At 42.5% G+C, this 23,830-nt stretch overlaps 1 non-coding gene across 1 annotated transcript; it reads left to right on the top strand.

The window, feature by feature from the left end:
* Positions 1-1,141: 1,141 nt before the first annotated feature.
* Positions 1,142-1,248, top strand: LOC141654468 (small nucleolar RNA R71). Its single transcript, XR_012548027.1, has one exon. It is a non-coding gene; the product is annotated as a small nucleolar RNA R71 (small nucleolar RNA).
* The last annotated feature ends 22,582 nt before the right edge of the window (positions 1,249-23,830 follow it).

Genomic DNA, 23,830 nt, shown 5'->3' with positions numbered 1-23,830 from the left:
TAATTACTGTCAAAACGACCGTATCGGCACGTAGATGACAACTAAGAGGTAGGCATTAATATTTGAGCGATCACTTAACGATAAACTTACGAACTGTCACAAATCGTTCCGCGTACCAAACATGCGGCCCAATCATCACCGGGTGGTTTGCGGGAGGTGCAGAAATGAGGTATCTACACCCGTTTATTGTTTTAAAAACTGTGGTGATCCATTCGGGGATGGTGAGCAGTTGTTGAGCAGGTATGAGTAGAGATACATGGGCTAGCTGGGATGAGTCATCACTGCAGTTAGAAGAGTCTTCCGCTGTTGTCAGACATTATGTTTAGCTTTTAGACATTTGGTTTTTGGAGAACATGTATTCACATTTTAGCAGTTTGGTTTCCGGATTGTATTCTTTCACTAAACTTATACTATTTAAAGGTTGTTTCGTTATTGTCTTATGATTATCATTGCCTCGGGTAACTGAGATGGTAACATCTTTATACCTGGGTGGTCCTGGTAAGGCACTTGGAGTATGGGGGTGTTACAGTATGGAGTTTGATTTTGGTAACCTTGGTTTTGGTTGTAAAAGGGTCTTTGATTTTGGTTTCTCATTGGAGGTGGGGTGTATGTTGGTTGAGGGTTTTGAACATTTTGGCTTTTGTATGAGAGGTTGGGATGGAATTTGGTGTTTTCATTATAATAGTTGGAATAAGGGGTACCACGCTTGTATGCTTGGAAAGCATTCACTTGTTCACTTGTTCCCCTACATTCACTTTGGTCATGTCCCAAAGTTCCACAACTCTCACATATTCCACTTGGAATTGATGAAGATGCCACCATGGCATTAACATGTTGCTTAGGTTATTTGGAGGCTTCTTCAAGCTTAGCCATAGCCTTCTCAAACTTCAAATTAATGGTATCAATATGAGCACTAAGTTGAGCACCCAATTGAGTAATAGAGTCCACTTCATGCTTTCCTCCTCTAGTAGCCTTCCGAGGTCTACTATATTGTGAGCTATGGACCGCCATTTCCTCAATCTTGTTCCATGTTTGATTATCATCAACTTCGGTGAACATACCATTTGATCCCATGTTGAGAATGTTTCGGGAGTCTTCATAAAGACCATTCCAAAATTGTTGTACCAAGAACCACTCGCTAAGTCCATGATGAGGACATGAGCGACAAGTTCCTTTGAATCGCTCCCAAGCTTCATACAAAGATTCTTCGTCCCTTTATTTGAACCCCGTGATTTGGGCTCTTAGCATGTTTGTCTTTTTCGGAGGGTAGAACTTTTTGTAGAAAGGAAGTGCCAATTTCTTCCAAGAGTAGCCTTATCAAGGCTCTTTAACCATTGTTTCGCGGTACCAGTCAAAGAAAAAGGAAATAAGACCCATCAAATTTGGTCTTGAGTCACTCCGGTTTGAGAAATCGCATCACAATAGTCACAAAAAGTCTCCATATGAGAATGAGGGTCTTCACTAGGCATCCCCCCAAATTGGCTTCTTTCGACTAATTGGATAAATGCGGATTTTGCAATGAAATTACCGGTCAAATGTTGTGGTGTGGGAGTACCATTTGGTAGGTTCTCCTCGGTTGGTTTGGAATGTGATGAAAATTTAGGCATTGTGGGTTGATTTTGTGGTGGGTTATGTGTTGGGTTCTCCTCTCTGATGTGACCATAATTAGCGCATATTTAACCCCCGAATTAGCCTTGTTCCCATGCTTTTTAGTACATATTAGGGTCATTTCTTATCTTTAGTTCCTTGTTTTGCATATTCTTTGAGATTTTGATCCCTTGGTAGGAAAGGAGTAAGAATCTCGCATTTCCATGGCAAAACGAGACTAAATTGATCGAATTCAATGACCAAGCATCAAGGAGAGACAAGATTAGAAGGCCTTTGTACATATTATAGTAGAAGAGCAATGTTGAGAAAGGATCCTTGAGTCCCCAAGGAAATCCCCAAGGAATTTATGAAGAAAAGGGAAGAAAAGAAGAAGATGTCTTGCTGAGTAACAATCCGTGCGGATTATCCCCAATCCGGCCGTCCCCCAGCTGCACAATCCGTGTGGCTTTGCTCTAATCCGCTCGGATTCCACCTCCACAATCCGCCCGGATTCCCTTGAATCCGCTCGGACCCCATCACCAGAATCCGCCCGTCCCGACCTTATTCCGCCCGGATTCCAAAGACAACGTGATTTCCTCTTCTCCAAGCTACGAAGAAAGAAGCCCTTCCTTCGAAAAATACCGGCTTCTCCTTGCTCAATCTAAAAAGTGTAATTACTAGTTTAGCCCTTAGTTAACCCTAATGCATCCTCCCTAATTTTCACTATAAATACCCCATTAGTCTAATTAGAGGAGCATGTTCTTCTTATCAATAATTAGAGTAGTTAATATCAATCAAATCTCTCTTTAGTATTGTAATCAATAATTAATCAAGTTCTAATACAAGTTTTATTTCCTTAATCTCTCTTTTGTTCATCCTTTATTTTGGGTAATTGAAGATTATTTGGGTTATTATTGGGAGATTGACAACCTCTCAATCAAGCATTCAAGTACTTCTTTTATCTTTGCTTTATTATTGGAATCATTAGTAGGTATAATCTCTTAATCCCTTTTTAATTATTGTTAATTACTTTCATTTATTCATCATGTTTCATATTGTTGGTATGATTGACAACCTTGCTAGCATGATCAACATGATAATGAGTGAGTAGTCTCTTAGCTAGGGTTAAATGGGTGATTAGGGGAAACCAACATGGGGAATGATTCATGCTTAAATTAATATGCTTTCATGTTTTATTTGCTTGCTTGTTTTGATCTCAACTCTTGCACATGTTATGTTTGATGAAATGCTAAGCCTATGAATCCTTGCATTTACCACCATCACCTATCTTTTCAATGAGACTTGTAAGACATAACCCAACTCGAGTCTCATTAGACCATGCATTATGTTGAGTAGGGAAGATTAAGTCGACTTGTAGGTGTTGTACAATCTAATCGATACGGCTCCGGGACCCAAACTTTCCTAGGATTGTAAGATATTGTAACACCCCCATACTCCGAGTGCCTTACCAGGACCACTCAGGTATGAAGACATCACCATCTCGGTTGCCCGAGGCATGATAATCAAATAGACAAAACGGAAACAACATTTATTATAAATACTTTAATGAATGAATACAATCCTCGAAACCAAACTGAAAGCATAATACATTATTCCAAACTAACAGTTCTCAACTGAAATGTAAATAAAACTAAACTACAGCGGAAGACTCTATCGTTACGTCGTGGCCATCCCAGCTATCCCAGTACCATCTCTATACCTGCTCAATATCTGCTCACCATCCCCGAATGGATCACCGCAGGTTTTACAAAACAACACCGGGGTCAGTACTAATCACACAACCAAAATAGATAATAACAATAAGGCAAACAGACAGCTGAACTGTCACACACACACACAACACCAACTCCCATCATCATCTCAACACTGACTGTCCACTGGACCAGCCCTGCCAGTGGGGGACCGCAGCCGTTCCCACCTAAGCCCCGCTCATCGTACGAGCGATAACCCTGTATCATTAATGTGCACATCCCTTCTGTGGCGGGTTCCACAGAAGGCGAAACTAGGGCGTGAGATCACTCCCGCAAGTGACCCCACTCAGCCGAGAACGCATCTCGAGAACCATCACAAACACAACCACGGCCACAATCACAATTACAATTACAATCATCATAAATCAATCAACTAACTACAGCACATCACCAATATCCCATTATGGGACTAATACTGAGTAGGAAATCCTACCTGGAAAGCAAATACGCAGACGATCTAAACAGCTGTCTCAAAACGGCTCCTCTACGAATTCTCCTCCTATCATACATAACACATAAAGACTACTATTCAATTCCTACTCATAAAATCCCCAAACCCTAAATTAGGGTTTGACCAAAACTAGCAAAACATTATAAAAATTATGCTAGAAGCTTACCCCAACGCAAGGAATCCAACAACACGAAAAACAACGAGAATCGACCGTCCCCAGCTCCGGAATCGTTAAGGATGCGATTAGGAAGAAGAATCGCTTTCTCTCTTAAACAGGTTTTAGGTTTTGGTAAAAGTGTTTTAAAACAAAGACGAATTGGTTTAAATACCCTAATCGCATAATTAACAAAACCCGCGAAAACTCCCCGTAAAAACCGGCGCTCGATCGAGTACCCAAGGTACTCGATCGAGTACCCCCTACTCGATCGAGTGCCCGAGCTACTCGATCGAGTGCCCAACAGTCGAAACTATTTTTCTACGCAACATGCCCTTACTCGATAGAGTAAGGGCTACTCGATAGAGTACCCCCAAGACCATAAATACGGAGTATTACAGTCTTCCCTCCTTAAAAAGAACTTCGTCCCCGAAGTTCAAACCACTGCCAAAAACAAAGGTACTCCCTCAACATTCCCGACTCAACCATCAAACAAAACATGATACAAACCCAAGACAAACATCCCGACACAACATATAAAAGGTGTATAAACTCCCAAAAAACTCTCGCGATCATCTCCTACCCCCTAAAAGAAACAAGGTTACGTCCCCGTAACCATACATACCTGATCAAAAAGGAAAGGGTAGCGCTCTTTCATGATATCCTCGGCTTCCCATGTAGCTTCCTCGGTCTCGTGGTTAGACCATAGGATCTTAAGCAAAACCGTCTCACCACTCCTGGTCTTTCTAACTTTTCGGTCTAGGATCTGCTTGGGTACCTCAAGATATGACAAGGACTCATCGAGCTCTAAACTCTCTGCCTCTAACACATGTGACGGGTCACTCACATACTTCCGCAGCTGCGATACATGGAACACATTGTGCACTCTCTCCAATGCAGCTGGTAACGCCAAACGATAAGCAACTTCCCCGACTCGCTCTAAGATCTCATAAGGCCCTATAAACTTCTGACTTAACTTGCCTTTCTTCCCAAATCTCATAACTCCGCGCATAGGAGACACTTTCAGAAGAACTTTATCCCCAACCTGAAACTCTATATCCCGGCGATGTAGATCTGCATAACTCTTCTGTCGATCCTGAGCTGCTCTCATCCTTTCCCCGATCATCTTAATCTGTTCAACCATCTCATGCACCATTTCTGGTCCTAAAACCACTGCCTCAGCACTATCGTCCCAACAGATTGGACTCCTACATCTTCTCCCATACAAAGCCTCAAACGGTGCCATACCAATGCTAGTGTGGTAACTGTTGTTATAAGAAAACTCTATCAAGTCCAACCTCTGCTCCCAGCTACCACCAAAATCCATCACACAAGCTCTCAACATATCCTCCAAAGTCTTGATTGTTCTCTCGGTCTGCCCATCCGCAGCGCAGGATGAAATGTCGTACTCATCTTCAAAGCTGTTCCCAACGATTCCTGCAACTCCTTCCAAAACCTCGATATAAACCTCGCATCTCTGTCAGACACTATGTCCTTAGGGACTCCATGTAACTTAAGCACGTTCTTTCGATAGGCCATAGCCAATTGTGCCTTAGTCCAAGTATCTTTCATTGGAACAAAGTGAGCTGACTTGGTCAAACGGTCCACTATCACCCAAATCATGTTGTTACCTTGTTGACTCTTTGGCAAACCCACAATGAAATCCATGGAAATGGATTCCCACTTCCACTCAGGCACCTCTAAAGACTGAATCTTACCTTGTGGTCTTCTTTGTTCACCTTTAACTCTCTCGGCATGTCAAACAACGGGACACAAACTCAAATTGTCTCTTTCTTCATCCCAGGCCACCAAAACGTTTTCTTCAAATCCTTGTACAACTTATCTCCACCGGATGAACCAATATGGTGTGCAATGCGCTCATGTCATGATTGTCTTTTTCAACTCCTCATCATTAGGAACACACCACCTACCATCGAACCTCAAACTACCATCCGTATGTATATCGAAAACCGGACACTGTCCCTTTCTCTACTCCCGCTCTCCACTCGACTATCTTAGGATCCAAAGCCTGTTTACCTCGAATGTCATCATAAAACTCCATATGTCTTGTCATATCACCCATGGCATCCCCTTTCTGCATCATATGAATCCCAAAACTCGCTACCTCATCCCTCAACCTCATCAAAGATAGAGCTGTACACAAGGAATGTACACTCTTCCTACTCAAAGCATCAGCAACAACATTGGCCTTCCCTTCATGGTAGATGATCTCCATGTCGTAGTCGCCAATCAACTCCATCCACCTCCTCTGTCTCATGTTCAACTCCTTCTGCGTGAAGATGTACTTGAGACTCTTGTGATCCGAAAATACCTTAAAGATCGCTCCATACAGGTAATGTCTCCAAATCTTGAGGGCAAACACCACTGCACCCAACTCCAGGTCATGAGTAGGGTAATTCTCCTCATAAGGCTTCAACTGCCTAGAAGCATAGGCAATCACTTTACCATTCTGCATCAACACACATCCCAACCCATTCTTCGAGGCATCTGTGTAAACCTCAAAATTCTCGCTCCCTTCAGTAATGCTAGGACAAAAATGGGCGTGGTCAAACGCTCCTTTAATGTCTGGAACGCCGTCTCACAACCCTCATCCCAACGAAACCTGTTCTCTTTCCTCATCAACGCCGTCATCGGTCTAGCTATCTTGGAGAAATCTTTCACAAACCGTCTGTAGTATCCAGCTAAACCCAAGAAACTCCTAACCTCAGCAACATTCTTTGGTGCTTCCCACTTTGTCACTGCCTCAATCTTCGCCGGATCTACAGCTACCCCATCTTTAGATATCACATGCCCCAGAAAAGCAACTTTCTCTAACCAGAACTCACACTTGGACAACTTAGCATACAACTCATGGTCCCTCAACGTCTGCAACACGATCCTCAAATGCTCCTCATGCTCCTCCTTAGTCTTAGAGTAGACTAAGATATCATCGATAAACACCACTACAAACTGGTCCAAGAACTGCCTAAAGATCCTATTCATCAAATCCATAAACACTGCCGGCGCATTAGACAACCCAAACGGCATCACCACATACTCATAATGGCCATACCTCGACGTGAAAGCTGTCTTCGGTATGTCCACATCTCTAATCTTCACCTGATGGTACCCCGACCTCAAATCGATCTTAGAAAAGACTGTTGCACCACTCAACTGATCAAACAGGTCATCTATCCTTGGCAAAGGATACTTGTTCTTTATCGTCACACGGTTCAACTCTCTGTAATCTATGCATAACCTCAAGGTTCCATCTTTCTTCTTTACAAACAGAACTGGTGCTCCCCACGGCGATACACTTGGCCTAATGTATCCCTTATCTATCAGATCATCCAACTGCTTCCTAAGCTCCTCCATCTCCTTAGGACCCATACGGTACGGTGCCTTAGAGATTGGCCCCGTCCCTGGCTTCAACTCAACGGTGAAATCTATCTCTCTCTTCGGTGGTAACCCCGGAATCTCATCAGGAAAACGTCAGCAAACTCTCCCACTACTGGTATCTCATCTACTGTCGGACCCTCTACCCGGTCATCTCTCACATGGCATAAGATCAAAGGACATCCCTTCCTCAAATAAGACTTCAAGGTGACAAAAATCAACTTAACTTTGGGTTTGACTAGAAACCCCCGGTAAGACACACTAACGCCCTTAGGACCTCTCAAGGACACTTTCTTTTGATGACAGTCTATCTTAGCTTTATACTTTCCTAACCAATCCATCCCAACTATCATCTCAAAACCGTTAAAAGGAAACTCTAGCAAGTCTACAGGAAATCAACTTGCCCAACTATCAAGGATACATCTCTAAACAACCTCCCACACGATACGGACTCACCCGAAGGTATGAAAACTTGCTCCCTAACGGACTCATATACTCTCAAGCCCAACTGTTTTACATGACTCGAAGACACAAACGACCGAGAAGCCCCCGAATCAAACAAAACAAACGTAGGAATACCATTAACAAGGAATGTACCGGTGATAACATGCGCATCCTCTTCAAACGCCTTCTTGTCCATCATGAACAACTTGCCATCGGTCTTCGCCCACCACCGGACAAGATTAGGCGATGCGGTCGGCTTAGCACCCGACCCTTGGTTGTTGTTGTTGTTCATCGGTATCTTCGATAAAATTACCGCCGTTGCGGTTGCCTCCACTCTGGTAGCTCGACCTCCCGGTTTGGCCATGACCCACCTGGTCCGCATTGCTCGCGAAGCTCTGTGCGGTCTCTGAAAAGATCCCGGTGCGCTCGTGCACTCATGTCTCTTGTGGCCTACGCCACCACATCCAAAGCAGGTCACTCCCCAACTATTACTCACACTCCCTCGGCCTCGCCCAAAGGAAGCCCCAGCACTAAACCCTGATCCAGAAGAAAACCCCTTAGACTGATTGTGGTTGCCTTTCTTGTAATTAGATTGGCCACCACCCTCGCTCTCCGACTTCCTCTTCTCACCACCAGACCTCTCCTGAGCCATCTCCACTAGTCTCTCAGCTCTCCCAGCCCTCTCATATGCTTCCTTCACATCAGTGTGGACTCCCACGGGTAACTTATCCATAATCTTCGTGGTTAGTCCACTCTCAAACCTCAAAGCCAAATTCTCATCACTCAAACCCATGTCCTCAGCATATCTAGATTTCTCATTGAACTGTCTGTAGTACTCAGCCACAGACATCTCAGCAGTCATCTTAAACTTATCAAACTCCTCCCTCAACTTACTCCTCACATGCTCCGGCACAAACTCCTTCCTCACAGCCCTACGAAACTCCTCCCAAGGTATAGCAGGTAACCCTTGGTTGGTATACAACTCCTTAGCACTCACCTTCACCGAATCCCACCACTTGCCACCGCCTCCCTCGGATAAAATGCGGCTGATCCACTCTCATCTCATCCGGACAATGGACTAAGTCTAGTATGTTCTCCATCTCCCTCAGCCAACTATCGAGAAGGTTAGGCTCCTCAACTCCCTTGTACTCTTTTGGGTTGAACCTCGCAATATAAAGGCTGACTTTAGCATGGTCAACTTCCTTCTCCTTTTCCTTATTCTTGTCCTCGTTCACTTTCTTCAGGGTCTCAGTCAGCGCATCCTGGTGTTCTAACATCTTAACGATGTCATCTACGGTCATAAGCTCAGCTCTCGCATACAAGGCATTTCTCTTTGGCGGCATCTTGAAACTATACGTATATAAGAAAGGGTAAACATGAACATGCGTACTAAACCTCAAAACACGAAGACTCGCTGCCCAGAACTTACTCGATCGAGTATCCAAACCCACTCGATCGAGTAACGGGCTACTCGATCGAGTGCCCCTATGTACTCGATCGAGTACCCAAACTCCAGAACCAAACAGACCTTCTGATCTCTAACCCACTCGATCGAGTATCTAGGCTACTCGATCGAGTGACCCCCTACTCGATCGAGTACCACTAGCTACTCGATCGAGTGCCCCAAAACGCGATTCTGGTCCAAAATCGTCAAAAACCTATCCGATCGAGTTAGTCTCACTCGATCAAGTACCCCCATTACGTAGGAGATACCCGCATATTACGTCACATACTAACATGCTAAATTTATAAATCATATTATATCATCATAAACATGTTACGCATCTTCTACTAACTACGAATTCATTTCATTACGCTATTAGAAGCCACATCGTAAATCATTCAACTTGTTATCACTCATTAACATGTTCAACATATAATCATTCTCTTTCACATGCTCAACCTCCTACTTCAACACCAAACAATCAACACACCTCATCACTTTGTTGCACAAATTAAACAATCACACAGACGACTCAAAACACATTCCCATGTGACCGGTTCAAAGTTGCAGGGCGACCCCTCGCGACTTTAGGACGTCTCCCAAGCCTTTGCACTAGCTCCTACAACTTTTACCCCGGGTTCATTTTAATTGACTCCCTATGTTCATTAAGTTCATTGGTTACGAGGTTTCGGATCGTCGCTCGATACCATTTGTAACACCCCCATACTCCGAGTGCCTTACCAGGACCACTCGGGTATGAAGACATCACCATCTCGGTTGCCCGAGGCATGATAATCAAATAGACAAAACGGAAACAACATTTATTATAAATACTTTAATGAATGAATACAATCCTCGAAACCAAACTCAAAGCATAATACATTATTCCAAACTAACGGTTCTCAATCAAATGTAAATAAAACTAAACTACAGCGGAAGACTCTATCGTTACGTCGTGGCCATCCCAGCTATCCCAGTACCATCTCTATACCTGCTCAATATCTGCTCACCATCCCCGAATGGATCACCGCAGGTTTTACAAAACAACACCGGGGTCGACTAATCACACAACCAAAATAGATAATAACAATAAGGCAAACAGACAGCTGAACTGTCACACACACACACAACACCAACTCCCATCATCATCTCAACACCGATCCACTGGACCCGCCACGCGATGGGGGACCGCAACCGTTCCCACCTAAGCCCCGCTCATCGTACGAGCGATAACCCTGTATCATTAATGTGCACATCCCCTTTCGTGGCGGGTTCCACGAATGGCGAAACTAGGGCGTGAGATCACTCCCGCAAGTGACCCCACTCAGCCGAGAACGCATCTCGAGAACCATCACAAACACAACCACAGCCACAATCACAATTACAATTACAATCATCATAAATCAATCAACTAACTACAGCACATCACCAATATCCCATTATGGGACTAATACTTTTGAGTAGGAAATCCTACCTGAAAGCAAATACGCAGACGATCTAAACAAATTGTCTCAAAACGGCTCCTCTACGAATTCTCCTCCTATCATACATAACACATAAAGACTACTATTCAATTCCTACTCATAAAATCCCCAAACCCTAAATTAGGGTTTGACCAAAACTAGCAAAACATTATAAAAATTATGCTAGAAGCTTACCCCCGACGCAAGGAATCCAACAACACGAAAAACAACGAGAATCGACCGTCCGAGCTCCGGAATCGTTAAGGATGCGATTAGGAAGAAGAACTGCGGCTTTCTCTCTTAAACAGGTTTTAGGTTTTGGTAAAAGTGTTTTAAAACAAAGACGAATTGGTTTAAATACCCTAATCGCATAATTAACAAAACCCGCGAAAACTCCCCCGTAAAACCGGGCGCTCGATCGAGTACCCAAGGTACTCGATCGAGTACCCCCCTACTCGATCGAGTGCCCGAGCTACTCGATCGAGTGCCCAACAGGTCAGAAACTATTTTTCTACGCAACATGCCCTTACTCGACAGAGTAAGGGCTACTCGATAGAGTACCCCCAAGACCATAAATACGGAGTATTACAGATATAACCCAACTCAATCCATCACAACAATAATTGCTTGCTTATAATTTGAGAACATGTTTGTATGATCATATCACATGATTCCCCTATGATCCCATGACACCCTAGTGCTTTTAATCAATTGTTTACACCCCTTTAATTCATCTTGCTTGTTTATTTTCATTGCTATTTTAGTTTAGTGACCTTCTACATCAACTCAATTTGTGACACCCCTAAGACACCACTAGTTGCAATAGAAATCTCATTTCAACTCCCGTCCCTTGGGATCCGACCTTTACTTGCCTCTTTACTAATTGTAGAATTGTTTGTGAAGCTATAAATTGTGTTTTGATTCGACCGTGACCCAACGACCACATCTTTAATTGTGAACACGAAACGGACCCGATCAAAAATGGCGCCGTTGCCGGGGACGGTGTTTGTTTGATTTAGATTTGCTTTTTATTGTTATTAGTTGTGTCTTTCTTCGCCTTGGGGAAGTAAAAACTCCTCAAGGTTTGTTCTAATTGTTTTCGAGTTGTTTGATATTTTGCGAGATGGATTTCATAGATTGTTTTGTAGAGGACCACTTGAGTATCCCTTACTTCAAGGATCCCATGGAAGCATTGGAAGCCTTGGAAGCAAGTGAGGCTAAGAGCATGTATTGGGAGTTGGAGGTGGATCTCTTTGAGGCCGCTCTAGCTAACAAGGAACTTACTCGTGCACATGTTGGGGCTGGTGTCCTCTACAGTTAGTGCAAATAACATTTAAATCTCTAAAAGGATCAAAGGGTATACTTTTGTATTATTATCAGTTGGTCCACGTTTATCAATAACGGTTGGCTTGCTAGATAAGTTTGACGTTATTGTCATACTGATGGCGGTGATCAACTGGTCCCTAAAAGTCACACCTATAGGATACGTTTGAGAGATGTGACGGTATGAAAATACAGTCATGTTGATGCCCAATTCGACTAAGCAGTTAGTCGGAGTCATTGACTAATAATTAGTCAAACGCGATGTTGAGATAATTATTTAATACGGATTAAATAATAATGGCTAAGACGAATTAAGTAGTTATTTCGTGAATTGAATATAAACGATTATATTTAATTGATGTATATTGAATTAATTATACAATATTGTCTTTGTCGGACATGTATTAATATGTCGACTAATCCATGTTACTAGTCGATGTTTTAATAACCGATAACCGATGACGATTTATAATAAAACCCGTCATATACATTTTAGCGAAACTAGTCGGACCACGAATTGAATAAGGAGAAAGTGGAAAGCCCACTTCCTCCCCATGCATACCCACGGCCGAACTCATGAGAACAAAAGGAGACTTTTCTCTCCTTTTGACCTAACTCATTCATTTGAAAGAAAATTAGGTTTTTGAGAGCATTCTTCTCTGAAAAACCTATATGTCACATCTAGCAAAATTCACACAAAACTCTCTCAATATTGCAAGGCAATTAGAGAGTACATTCTAGCACAAGGGGCATAGTCTCAGACGGTCTTGGGTTCAACGATTTGGAGGAAATCTATTTTGATTTCTGTTCTTAGGCCGAATTTCAAAGGACCCAAGGTTGATTCTTGTTCTTTATCGTTTTCTCTTGCATTTTTGTTTTATGACAATAATCACATGTTAAAGATACGTTATAGTCCTAAAATGTAAGGGAATTTTACGGATATTTCCCTACAAGTGGTATCAGAGCGAGGCCACGTAAATTTTTCTTTGTGATTTTCATAAAACGATTTGAAACGATGTTGTTTTGTGTTGAAAACCGTGCGGCCAAACCGTTTTACACGACTGTTTTTGGTTTTTTTTGCTATTGAAAACCGTGCCCTATGGCTCACGGTTGATCAATTGTTGTTTTGTTTTCGATTTGTTCTTGCATATTGTTATCGTGTTTAATCTTTATAGCAATATGTTATAGTTTTGACGATTGTAGATTTAATTCTATACGGATTAGTTTTAAATTACAATTGTTTTTTTGTCAAATCGATATTGTCTTTGTTTTTGGCCGCGCTAAAAACTTTGAGCCGCTGAAATTTTTTTTCTGCTCTTTCTTGTTCTCGGCAATGCTGCTGATAATAAAAAAAAAAAAATTTTTTTGCTGCACTGTTCACGGTTCAGCCGTGAAAAAGAAAAAAAAAAAAAATTTCGTGTTTCAATTTTTTTTTTCGGCCTTAACATATGCATAATACGGATTTTATGCATTCGCTTGATAGTGAAACGGTTCAATCACGTACCATTTAGTTATTTTAAAGCAATTTAAAGTAACGGATTATCATGAATTAAAATTAAGTTGATAGAAGCGGTTTTGTCACATAATTTTAATCGTTAAAAGGTGGTTTGGATAAATTTAACATAATTACGGAATTATGTCACGAATAAATATTATTTTAGTTGATGCATTTTTATTTATTTATCGTTACTTTTGAATGCCATGAATGTTTTATTACGTATTTATTTTTACAAACGGTTGTAACTTAGTGTGGCCTTAGTAGAACGTGTTACCGTAATGATGGAACACGGTCTTCGTTGTATTTTGAGATCTTGTATCTCCGTTTTGGTTTTTCCTTGTAATTACATTTTTTTATTTAGAATGTAAATAGGTTTATATTTTGTAATTTTAAATTGTAATTTTGAGAAGACCAAAGATGGAGATCGGATGCTCACTCCCGCTGCATGGACAAAAGATGGAACATCAAGACAAGCTTCTCGGGTCCAACGGTGGATTCCAAAGTTGTATTATGTTCTTTTTACTAGGATAGGCCACACTAGGACTTTTATTTACGTTTTGCATTCCTTTATTTTTATTGTAACGATAATTTGCATCATATTGCGCCTAAAACCAAACCACCTAATATTTGCATGAAAACTGACTCATATAGAGGTCACGCGTTAGTTTTCTATGACATTCTTATGTCACACGATCTTTTTTAAGCCATCACCTAAGTTAATTCATTCACGTAATGCTAGTTATTCGTTCACTTAAAATGAATTAAAACTAAGATGATGGGATCTTCCTCGTATAACCAAAAATTGAGAATAGTCTTTATAGGTCAAACTCCAATGAATCCCTTCTTCGTCGGTAGGCATAATATGACCCCTTCTACGTCGGGTAAGTTGGAACTGATTGACTTATTTTATCTCAACACTATGGTCACTCGTACGATCCTGTGATTATGGTGGACTATACATAGGATTTGCGGAAATCTATCGACCAAGAGTTCTAACGATAGAACTAGCCAAACAGTGGGCTTATCAATTTACGGAAATTGAGTCTTGGGATCACTTGTATTATTCTTGAGGGAGATCAATTATGCAAGTGTAATGAGTCTACATGTTAAAATGAATTTTAAATAGACTTAAATCACCTCGATGAGTTGCTTATTTCGTTTTGTTTTCCTTTCTTTTCAGTGTAGATCACGTTCACTTAAACTGCTAATAACAAAATGGCTGGCCGTGCTGACGACCCAATGCCAAGTGCCACATTGGACCGTGAGTCCTGGTGACACGGCTATCGCAACCCTATCAAAGATAAAACCTAACGGTCTCAACTAAAATGTAGTAGAGGCAGTCGAGTATCGAATCCACAGGGAGGTAATGTAATTATAACTGTTTATTTCTAATCCTACGGTAACAATTGGGTTTGTTGAATTTTGGTTTCTAAACTAGGAGATTTAAAGGAAAGAGAATTAAAGTAAAGAGTAGTAAAGGCGATAAAATATGATTAAACTATCAAGAAGAGAGGGACATGTCGGGATTTCGGTTCACTACGGTAGTCAAATAACTCAGCTGTAAATGATTTAGACGAACTAATGTGAGACGGATGTTAAAAGGTCCTTTCGGTCCACTTTCTATCCTAAAATACCACTAACTTAACTTTCGTCCTCATTAGGGTAGTCTACTGTTTATAGTAGGCCTATTTAGTCCAATCTTTCGATCCAGGATTAATTTTAGCCAGATTAAAGGTTGACATAGAAGCGTGCACTCAACTAGGTCTGGAATTACAGTTAAATTGCTATAGTGACAGAGTCTCGAGATTAATTCGTCTGATTCATCTACTAAATCGTCATCTTTCTACCGCAGATTCCCTAATCCCAACATGAAGGGAGTTTAGCTACTCATATCGGTGATTAAACTAACAGCAAACAATTTTCGAGCAGTGAACATTATAAATAAACTAAAACTCGCAATAATGAAAATTAGGGCAAAGGAAATAATAACACAAACGAGAAATTGAAGCAACAAAATGATTATTATCAATAAAGGAAGAGAAGGAATTACAATCAATGCGAATCCGGCATAAAGAACAACTGAATCCGAGCAATAATAACCCCGAAGTAAAGTAACAGTGAAGAGGAATAAAAGCAACGTAATAATAGTTTATACTGTCAAAGATAGAGTAAAAGATAGATAAAAGGTGATTAAAAGATGTCTATTAACCTAATTAACATAGGTTTAAATAGAAAAGAAACTAAAGCTTGCGGAAATAAACATCACACGGACGGATTAAAAGCCCATGCCCATAAAACCCACTCGATCGAGTGGATTAAACCACTCGATCGACCAACTTCTCAGCAAAAGTTACTCGATCGACCAAATGGTTACTCGATCGAGAACTTGGTCTTTGCGCAGCTCAATGGTCGAGTAAAATGTTACTCGATCGAGCATCAGAGGGTGTAGAAACCACTCGATCGACTGGTAAACAGCTCGATCGAGTGATTATGTCTTCATTTCAGCTCACGTCTTCACCCAAATGCCTCGTAGTGCGTGCCACGACGCTTCCAAAAGCAGCATCTCACTCTGGGACAATCCCGTCTCCTCTAAATGCATGCAAAAAGGACAAAAAGGAGTATGGTTCCACTACTTTCGCGATCATTCCTACAAAAAGGACAAAATACACCAAAGTAGCCAATTCGGGGCAAAATATCATAAAAACAGTATAGAAATGCATAGACATACGTGCTGAAATAGGCCAAAAAGACTATACATTAGGCACGTATCAAATCTCCCCAAACGAAACCTTTACTCGCCCTCGAGTAAACTCAAAACTAAACTAATGGAACGGAAATGATAACTCAGAGCTAGCTTAACTTGTCTACTTGAACCAATTTAATGCAACAAAAATCAACGATTAAAGCCAAGCAAATCAATACGCAAACGAATTATAAGTCGTTGGAAATAAAGTGACCTATCGACCTTGCAAGACCAACAAAACTGGACTCTCACGTGGTCACTCTTCTCTCATGAAGCAAAGGGCAAATGTTGTATGTAAAAGAGATAAGAAAAGACAGTCACTCACCTAACTGCGACCTACATAGCATGCATGCAACAAAAATGAAAGACAATTCAAGTACTAATGCACACACTCCAACCAATAATGTCCGTCACAGCCGAGGGCTTGCAAATAATATGGGAATAGTGAGGTTCAGGTGAGAAAAGGCAAAACATGTTATGGAAATGTGGAGGTAAAAGCGTCATGCTAGTTCCTAACAGGACCATAATAAAACCATCCGGATCTCAACTGACTGAATGACCAAGTACAAGTGCTCTTCATTTGGCACAAAACTCACTAGACTCAAAACCCAATCTCCTCAAAAAAATTATGGGATAGAACGGAGGAGGCAGACGGTCACAAGCTTCCCTTTTTTAAACACCGTCGGAAATAACTAACTGAACAAACAACCCTTTTCGATTGTACATCTTCGAACATCTTCTCAACTCTTTTTTCATTTTCACAATCTCTTTTTTTTTCTTCTTTTTCTTACGTTTCAGCCTTTTTTTTTTTTTTCTGTTTTTCATTTTTTTTTCTTTTTCTTTCCTCCTTCCTTAATACAAACACCAGCTCCAAACAAGAATTACGGACCAAACTGCAATGGAAAACATACCACAAAAGAACATACTAACTAGCTTGACTAGGCAGGCTTAGTTTGGAATGTAGCTAATGGGTCAAAAGGGCAAGTTTTGGCTAATGTGGAGCTAAATGGGTGAAAGATATAAAGAAAAAGGAATTTGCAAGACCTTCCCTGCATGTGACACCAACCACAAACCCTAATATGTGCATTTGACAAGAAATTGAATGTCATAAATGTGCAAATGAGATGAACATGCTATGCAAGGAGTACTACTCTCAAAATTCCTAATGAACTGGTCATGAATGTCACCAGTTATGGCTCTAAAAACTCAGAATTTTTAAGTAGTTTGCCAATTTATAGGTCAAGTCTAAACAGTCAGCTTATATTTAAACAGAAATTCGTGGATTATGCGTATGACAAAGCTAAAAACTATCAATAAAGTGCAAGGCTCAAGTGAATTGACAAGTTATAGTGCATTGTCATCACGGAAATCTACCGTTCCGACTCAACCTATATGCAAAAATAAACGTGAAAATTTTTTGAATTTTTGAAATTTTCTAATTTTTTTGGATTTTTGATGGAAACAAGAACAATGCAAGCTGAAAAGTAAACGTGAATGCAAAACAAATGCAGATGCAGACTCAAAAGGATGCAATACCCTCCCCAAACCAAAACGGACAACGCCCTCGTTGTCCTCCAGCATACACCAGCAGAAAAATGGGGGATCGGGAATATACAACCTATAAATAAAATAAAAGCAACAAATAAAGGAGACAAAATAAAAGAGTAAGAAAACATACAAAACACGAACTTCCCCAAACCAGCCAGAAAACTGGGGAAGTGAGTAGACCAGTAGCTACTCATCGTCGTCGTCACCGCCATCTTCTTGGTACTCCGACTCAACAAGACGGTTTCCCCAAACCAGCAACAAACTAGGGGAACCTCTAATTGTCATCTCCAGCCACATCCTCCGCACCTGGTGTGAACGGGGGATCCCTCGCCTCTTCTCTGGCAGCTCGCTGTGCCGCCTGCTCAGCCCGCAGCCGCAACTCTCGTGCTACCGGTGTCTCCTCCACCTCGTCCTCTGAGTCAGAAGGGAGTGGAGGGTACCCACCCTCTGGGTATCGGTAGAAGGAGGGATGCGGCCACCCCTCTGGAATCGGTCGCCGTGCTCGGATGTGGAACTCGTAGATCGGGAATAAGGCAAGAGCCTGATCCCGTCTCATCTCAGTAAGGTACCTGCACATATCCAGAAGCAAGGCATCACGACGCCCTTGGTCCATGACCTCGGGCGCCCCTAAAGCAGGAGGGCAAACAAAATTGGCCGGGAAGGCCGGACCAGAAGGAGGAGGGGTAAGTGAAGGTGTGGGCGTGGGTGTAGGTGTGGGTCCAGTCTGAGCCGGAGTCTGAACCTGAGGGCTAAAAGACTCTCCGGCCTCCCTCTTCCTCTTCCTAGAAGAAGAAGAAGAAGTAGGGGTAAGGGTAAGGTGGTAGGTGGGTGGAGGTGGCCTCGCTCCCTCAGCAGCAGTCGGGAGCGGTAAGAGTGGAGGAAGGGTAGGGCACGGCAAGGTAACAGACGTGGAACTACAAATCTTCCACGTCCTCGCGCCCTTCGTCTTTGGGAACCAGGTGAAGTCAACCATGGCAGCCAAGTCAAGGTAGGCACCTTATGAGGCGCGATAAGTCCAGGCTCGAGGGGTAAAGATGGCGGGCTATCCCCGGTCACTAACCCGCCGCATGAACAACGAGAGGTCCCGACCTTCTTTCCAATTCCGTTCAATCTTTGAGCTACCAAATAAGCAATGTTTAGAACAAACGGGTACCGTAGTCAATGTTAAGGTACCCGCGTGAATCGCTAGCTCGGTGTTGGTCACGTTATTGGGCTCAGGTCGCCCAAAGATGGTCTCTTCTATAAGTCGCAAGAAATAACGGGGAGCAGGTAAGTGTACGTGGGCTCCCTTCCGTGTGGGGAACGGGGTGTGAGAAAGCGCAGCCCAAAGTGGCTGAAGGAGATCCCGAGGTGGGTCGATGGGGCCGTCACTAACGAGGCCAAGGACCTCCCCAAACCTGGCCAAAGTCCAATGGTGCGACTCATTGCGGAGTCGAAAGTGAATGCAAGGACTAGAGTGGTTGGCAGCGTAAGAGTCGGTGTCAAAAGAGTAGGAGCTGAAAAACTCGTATGTAGGGATACGAATAGCAGCTTCCTGCATGGTAATCAGACCCGACATTCCCGTTCCGTTCAACAAACTACAGACCTCCTCATAAATTCCTAAGGTCTCTAGGTCAGTCCGTGCAATGAAACGGGTAGAGGAGAGAGGGCAACGAAGCAAAGCGGATAACCGAGTCTGGTGATCCGCGGAAGTGATACGTACCGTGGGTAACTCCGGTAAAGGAGTAAGAGTGGCCTCCCTCGTAACAACAGCCCCAAAAGAGCTGGAAGTAATGGCTAGCTGACTAGCCTGCAGACTCGGCTTAGGAGGCATCATACCAGGTTGCGAGAATCGAGGCGTGGCTCCTCGACCCAGCATAGAGAAAGGCCTGGCAGGGGTAGAAACAGTAGCCGAGGCTGCAGTGGTGGCTAAGGTGGAGCTAGTGGCAACAACATGGGCCACTGACTCGCTCACGGACGGGCTGGAGGACGAGCTAGTAGAAGGTAAAGAACTAGTATCCATCCTGCAACATGGTAGAGGGCATGATGAGAAAGACGGCTGCTAACCGTGGCTAAAACAACACGTTAACCAGCATGTGACAGCACGTAAAGGCCCTAACAGTCGAAAAAAATTCGACTTACAGCAAACAATTCTCAATAATTCCTCTGAAATTTTGAAAAAGCAGCATGTGAATGGTGATAATGTGACAATGTAATGACTGCTGATGGAGACTAAAAAGCAGCACGAAAACTGTATATGACAGCTTGTAAGACTCCTAGCAGTCGAAAATTCCGACTCACAGTACAAGATTTCCCAACAATTTACAGCAAGTAAGGGCGATAGGAGACGGGGAAAAAACAGTTAACAACAGCAGGAAGTAGGCAAGAACTGAAGTTAAACAAAGCAAGAAAGCATGTAGACCGTCTGACAGTCGAAAAAATTCGACTTAGGAGCCTTAATCGCGGAAATCTCGCGCAAATTTCGAATTAAACAAGCAACAACAGCGAGGAATTGGGATATGATCATCAAGCAAGCTAATTCAGGGCATATAAACATAATTAAATCGAAAAAATTCGACTAGACATGGATTTTCGAAACCCTAGTTCAAAATCACCTCATGAAATTCGAATTAATCGAAGATAAAATGCAAAGAGGGTGAATGAAACACTTACTTGATGATGATGAACCTACAAATGCAATTAATCCTCAAGTAAACAAGCAATAAAGGCGGATTTCAGTCGAAAAACCCGTAAACCCTAAATCCCTTTTAAAACCGCGAAAATGGACACAAATAGAGGAGAAATCAAGGGGCTTTTGAAGATTAATATGCAAGCAATGAAATGTAGGTGACGGATTTGGTGATTTGGGCAAGAAAAATGGGGATTTGGGGGAGTTGAAATCGCAATTAGGGGAAGGGTTAGACGGAATTAGGGATGCAAATGAATTAGAAGAGGAAATAAAGAGTTTAAGTTTAGAAAACTCCCGTGTCCTGTTCATTTCACTCGATCGAGTGATTTTAAATCACTCGATCGAGGACTTTTGATGTCCTTATTGCTCGATCGATAAACATCCACTCGATCGACCAGGTACTCTTTTGGCTTTTCTCGATCGAGTAAATAAACTACCCGATCGACCATATTTTCACTCGATCGAGTACAAAAAGTACTCGATCGAGGACTTTCCTCTTGTAGGCTCTTGAATTTCGTCTTTTCTTCCTTGAATTGCGTGAAACTTCCCCAAATCTGCATAAAAACACATCCAAGCGTTTCCCAAAATACCAAATACGCAAAAGCACAGTCTATAGTCTTACGTCTATGCTAAAAATTGTCTAAACTAATTGTCCTAATTAAAACGCAATAAACCAAATTCAAAAGAAATTCAAAAATTGTCTATTACAAGGTGTTACACGGGGCATTTCCCCGTTTAATTCCCATCAAATTTCAGTAGCCACTTCGTGGGCTTCTGACTGGAGGACATCACCTCAAATACCGACCGACCTCTTTAATTTCCATGAGCTTGAATTACTATTTGCAACAAAGAGGAGGGATGTAGGTCCAATCCACGTAGGTTCGAACTTTACTCGTCCTTGCTCCTCTCACATCTTCTTTGGCATCCTTGCTTCCAGTTTGATTGACAACAGTTGCACAATATCCTTTGACAACTCCTTTCTTGCTTTCATCCGTACTGCAGCAAGGAAAACAGACGAACTTTCCTCCTTTTTGCTCTCGGTATGAGGCGGAGGGTTAGCAATAACAGTAATATTCTCCAAATTTTCATCTGGAGTGTCAATAATAGGACTAATAGAAGAAAGAGCATTGCAAGGTCAGGCTTGCATGGGAGCTCTCCGGAACTTGGGTGATGAAAAATCAGCTCCTCATCCCCTACCCGAAAGGTCAAAGTCTTTCCCAGACGTCTATCACTTTGCACGGGCAAGAGAAAAAAATGGTCTCCCTAAAATGATAGGAGTGTGCACATCTTCGGGGATGTCTAAGACAACAAAATCAACGGGAACAAAGAACTTCCCGATCTGAACAGGTACGTCTTCTACTATACCTAGTGGCCGTGATAGACTACGGTCGGCCATCTGGACAGTCATATTGGTGCAACTCAGCTTTGTTAAACCAAGTCTCTTGGCCAGAGACAAAGGTAAAACACTTACGCTAGCGCCTAAATCGTATAGCGCGTTATCAATCAAATGCATACCGATGTGACACGGAATCGAAAAACTACCCGGGTCTGATTGCTTAGGGGGTAACTTATTTTGAAATAGGGCTGACCCCACCTCAGTCAAAGCTACGGTCTCATTATCATTAATAGTCCTCTTACATGCTAAAATTTCTTTCATAAACTTTAAATAAGAGGGTACCTTAGTCAGCAATTCAGTGAACGGCACGGTGACTTCCAAGCTCTTCAAAAGTTCAACAAATTTGCTAAACTGTTGATTAACTTTGGTATTCTGCAACCACCTCGGGAAGGGAACCGTGATTGGTATCTCGAGTCCCTTGTTTCTCTCTTCCAAAGTGTCTTCCGGAGCAAGTTCAGTATCCTTTGGACGCTTCTTACCTCTCGAACGAGGTCTTTCCGGTGATTTCTCGCTTAAACGAGCACTAGCAGGCTCTCGAATAAGCTTCCCGTCATCAATACCACTCGATCGACCAATATGCTCACTCGATCGAGCAGTTTCCTCATCAAGATCAATCGATCGAGTAACATGTCCACTCGATCGACCAACTGCACCTTCCTGTTCACTCGATCGAGCAGGAAAACCGCTCGATCGACCTGTTTCTTCACCATTTCCACTCGATCGAGCATTAAAAACCACTCGATCGACCTGTTTCTTGGCTGACAGCTCATTATTTCCGCCCAAGCACTGTTCATCATCAGTTACAGCTTCCCTCGGGTCTGATTTTTGTAGTTCCGGTCCCTCATAAGAAAGACCGCTTCTCAATTCTATCAGATTTACCGTCTCATTTGGATTCTTCTCATTTTGAGTCGGTAATTGACCCTGCTTCCTCGAGGATTGATTCGCAGCAAGTTGGGCAACTTGAGTCTCAAGTGCCTTGAATGACGCGTCCTTTTTGTTGTAATTGCTTTGAAATGGACTGCATCATAGACTTTAACTCACTCATTTCACTCACCCCACTTGGAGATGATGCACCTTGATTAGGAGGGTTGAAAGAAGGAGGCTTCTGATAGCCCTGTTGATTCTTGTGTGGAGGAATATATGGCTGCTGGGTTGGAGGAGCAGTGGGATTGAGCACGTTCTGATTGCTCCACCTCAAATAGGGATGGACATTCGGCTCGTAATAAGTGTTGTTCTGCCTGTAATGTTGAAAGGCAGCGCATTGCTCAAAAGGACTGGGACAATGATCTGAGACATGCCCCTCTCCTCCACATCTTCTACAGACGAAAGGACCGTCTGTCATAGCATTAACCTGATACATCCCTCCTTTGGAAGCTCCTCCCAACACATATTTATCAAATCTTGCGGTGAGAGCTTCAAGTGCAGCTACAGAAGAAGATTCAGCGGCTCTTCTTTGATTTCCTCTCGAGTTCCCATATTCAGCTTTATGGATGGCCAAATCATCTATGATCTTCCACCCCTTGGTTGCTCCTAAGTTTTCAGCAAATCGGCCATTGGCTGCAGCATCCAAAATGGCCCTCTGATCGTCATACAGTCCATTATAGAAATGATTGCACAAGCTCCATTTTTCGAAACCATGGTGCGGTATGGTTCGCACTAGCTTCTTAAATCGAACCCGTGCCTCATGAAAGTTCTCGTCAGGCCCTTGTTTAAAACTCGTTATCTGAGCTCTAATGGCAATAGTCCTCGATGCAGAAAAGTACTTCTTATAGAATGCTAAAGCAAGTGAATTCCAGTCAGTTATACCGTGAGCAGCTCGGTCCAAATCCCTATACCACTCCCTTGCAGCATCGCGGAGTGAGAAGATAAACATGGTTTCTTTTATCCGATCCGGTGTCACGCCGGGGGGGGGTATGGAGCGATAATCAATAAAGGTCTCCATA

This window comes from Silene latifolia, chromosome 4 (assembly GCF_048544455.1).
Source record: "Silene latifolia isolate original U9 population chromosome 4, ASM4854445v1, whole genome shotgun sequence".
NCBI lineage: Eukaryota > Viridiplantae > Streptophyta > Magnoliopsida > Caryophyllales > Caryophyllaceae > Silene > Silene latifolia.
The sequence above is the reverse complement of the archived record's forward strand: the minus strand, read 5'-3'. Positions and strand labels throughout refer to the sequence as shown.